The sequence below is a fragment of the Octopus bimaculoides genome, chromosome 28, assembly GCF_001194135.2.
Source record: "Octopus bimaculoides isolate UCB-OBI-ISO-001 chromosome 28, ASM119413v2, whole genome shotgun sequence".
In the NCBI taxonomy this organism is placed as follows: Eukaryota; Metazoa; Mollusca; class Cephalopoda; order Octopoda; family Octopodidae; genus Octopus; species Octopus bimaculoides.
Genome location: NC_069008.1, coordinates 4728647 through 4732520, shown reverse-complemented (window position 1 = coordinate 4732520; position 3874 = coordinate 4728647).

Genomic DNA, 3874 nt, shown 5'->3' with positions numbered 1-3874 from the left:
ATAGATAATAAATAGATAGATAGATAGATAGATAGATAGATAGATAGATAAACTTGTGGATAGATAGACCGACAGACAGACAGACGGATGGATAGATAGATTTACAATGATATCAAGTTCACTTTGGCGTGATTGGTGATAGATTTGGTTAGAAACCAGACAAACATCGTACACACACACACACACGCACGCACGCACGCTAATTTCACTGATACACATGCACAGTAAATATACGTACACACGCATACTTACCGTCACACACACATACGTATACACACTTACGTACATACATGCATACATACATACACACGTACATACATGCATACATACATACACACATACATACATACAAACATACGCACACATGCATACATACATGCATGCAAATATACATACATACACATATACATACATGCATACAGACAGACAGACAGACAGACAGACAGATACGAAATACATACAAGGCATTATCATCCTAAGACAAGGGTATTGCTATTGTAAGCATTTTCACCAAAAACTAGCCAAAGAAGGAGCCTCTATGCAGCCGTTCACTTTTCTAGAAACAGCAGCCAAATTTCCCACAAATCGTACCCTACTCACTTATGTATCCATATATGCATGAACTAATGAAGGATGCTTCTGCATGGTAGCTAGACCTGGTATAAATAGCAACCAAATCGCCCTCAAATCACACCATTTTGTCTTATGTATTCATATGTATGTAAGAGCTAATGAGGGAAACCTCTACACGATAGTTAGAACTGGTAGAAATAGCAGGCAAATCTACTTCAAATTACACCCTTCACTCTTTTGTATATACATGGTGCATAAGGTATTTGGGGACATACCTTTTTGGGGTCACTGCTCCATTTTTTGCTAGCCATATATAATCTTTCTATTTTTTTTTCGGAAAATAATGACAGACCCTCATCTTACTCAAGAAATGAAGAGGTATGATGTTGTGGTTATAAAGGCTGAGCATAGCGATTTAGAAATATCTCAATTTCTAGAAGTTGCCAGATCTTTCGTCTACAAAGATGGAAACGTATCACCAGTATCAAAGCATAAAAAGCATTCTAAATGCTCTGAAATCATCAGAAAACCTGAATTTATCCAGCAACTTCAACAGACCATTGATTACAATCCCAGAAAGTCCATGAGGTCAATTTCAAAAGATCTCCATATGTCAGAAAGAACATTCAGAAATATTGCCCATGAAGACATCAGATATAAATCTTATATGATGAGGAAAGGTCAATTTGTCAGAAAAAGCAAAAGCAAAAGAAACTTGTTTCATCAGATCTGAAAGGTTCATAAACAACCTGAAAGATCCAGCAGAAGATTTGATTTGGTTTTTCTCAAACGAAGAAAATTCGACTAATATCAAAAAGGTAACAGAAGAAATGACAGATGGTTATGTGCAGACCCTTCTGAACTCCAAGTGTTATGCATACAAAATTTCCTGCAACTGTCATGGTTTTAAGGGTTGTCAGCAATGAAGGACATGTGATGCCTCCTTACTTCTTTCCAGAAGGTCTTAGAGTCAACTCTGCCGCCTACATTGAGGTCTTGGAAATAATTAAGACCTGGATAGGCAGTGCATGCAATGGAAGGCCATGTGTGTTTCAGTAAAACTCTGCACAATCACACATGGCTCTGGTAACACAGGAATGGATGGCTGAAAATTTTCATGGTCACATAACCCCTAACATTTGGCCTCCTAAATCCCCAGATCTCAATCTATTGGACTATTACATGTGGAGCGTTGTTGAGAGAGAGGTCAATGGACATGCCCAAAACACCAAAGATTCTTATATCACCTCCTCCAACACCACCACCAAAACCAACACCAACACTATCACAAGCAACACCACCACTACAACCATCTCACCATTAACCTCGCAACTACCACCACCACAACCACCACAACCATCAAAATAACAACCACCACTCCACTATCATAACCATAATTATCACCATTAGCACCACTACAAGCACTACCACGAAAACCACCACGACTACCACCGCAACAATCGCCATGAGTATCACAAGCAACACTATCACCACCACATCCACCCCCACCACTAACACTACTACCAGCACCACCACCACAACCATCACAAACACTATCATCATCATCACCGCTACCACTGCAACCACTATAGACATCACCAACACAACCAGCACCACCATCTCCACTACCACCTCCGCTATCACCACTACCATCATCACCACCATCACCAGAACCACCACAACCATCTTCACCACCAACAACACCACCAACGCTATCACTACCACTGCCACCATCACCACAACCACCACCACCTACATCACCATTACCACAACCACCGCTACCATCACCACAACCACCACCACCTACATCATCACTACCACCATCACCACAACCACCACCACCACCTACATCACCATCACCACCAACGCCACCATCCCCACAACCACCACTACCATCTTCACCACCACCACCACCACTATCGCTATAACCACCTACACAACCACCACCACAACTATAATCACCACCACTACCATCTTCACCACGACCACCATCGCTATAACCACCACCGCCACCACCACCTATCCACATCTATTGTTCAAACCCAACCGTGTGGTCTTTCAACAATTATTTTCCTTTTTTTCCTCTTTTATTTCATGTGTTATTTATATTTCTTTTTCTACTATATTATTTTTCATATTGTTGTTGTTGTTGTTGTTGTTATCCTTGTTGGTATTGTTTACCATTTCCATTGTTGTTCTCGTTATTGTTGTTGTTGTTGTTGTTGTTTGTTGACTTGGCATCATTCCCGAAAGTCTTCCGAGGAATCCTAAGAGTCGGTTGGTGTCTTCTGACTTCCAATTTTCCGTGTTTCACTCGTGCGAGTCTCTCTCTCTCTCTCTCTCTCTCTCTCTCTCTCTCTCTCCACATCACCCTTTCTTCCTTTCTATCTTATTCTCTTTCCTTTTCTCATCCTTCCTTTCTTTCTCTCTGAACCTATCTATCTATCTATCTACCTCTCTATCCCTTTATTTTTCTATCTATCTATATCTATCTATATCTCTCTATCTCTTTATCTATCCATCTATGTATCTATCTATCTATCTATTTGCCTATCTATGAGAATCTAACTGGCTGTCTATCTCCACGCTTTCTCAAAAAACACACACATACACGTTATATACATACATGTACATAGATAGATAGATAGATAGATAGATAGATAAATAGACCTACATGTTTAGGAGTTTCACACATACACACGAATGTATGCATATATGTATATACATATATATATATATACACACATCAACATACATAAATTATATTTATACATATACACATATAAATACGTATATGTATGATGGTGCTGCAGCATGACCGTAGTCGCATGACTGAAACGAGTAAAAGGCTATGTGTGTGTGTGTGTGTGTGTGTAGCTATACGTTTATACACACAGCTATATATACAAAGATGCATACATATATACATACATAGGTGCAGATGTATATATTTAACTATACACACACCTTCCACTTCCCCACCTCTCTCTAACCATTCTCCTGTTCCCTTCCCCTTCCTCCACCTGCAACTCCTCCTCATCCTCCTCATGGTTCCATCCATCCTCTGTCTGGCCAAGTATTTCCGGTGTACATTAACCATCGTCTTTTGTGCTTTCAACATTTCTCAGTCGACCGTTCCTCACCCGAACAACTTGCAGAGGTGTCTACACACACACACACACACACACACACACACACATATATATGAGAGAGAGAGAGAGAGAGAGAGAGAGAGAGAGAGAGAAATATTTCAACTATGGATTTATGTTACTACCGTTAATCCCTCTCTCAAATATATATA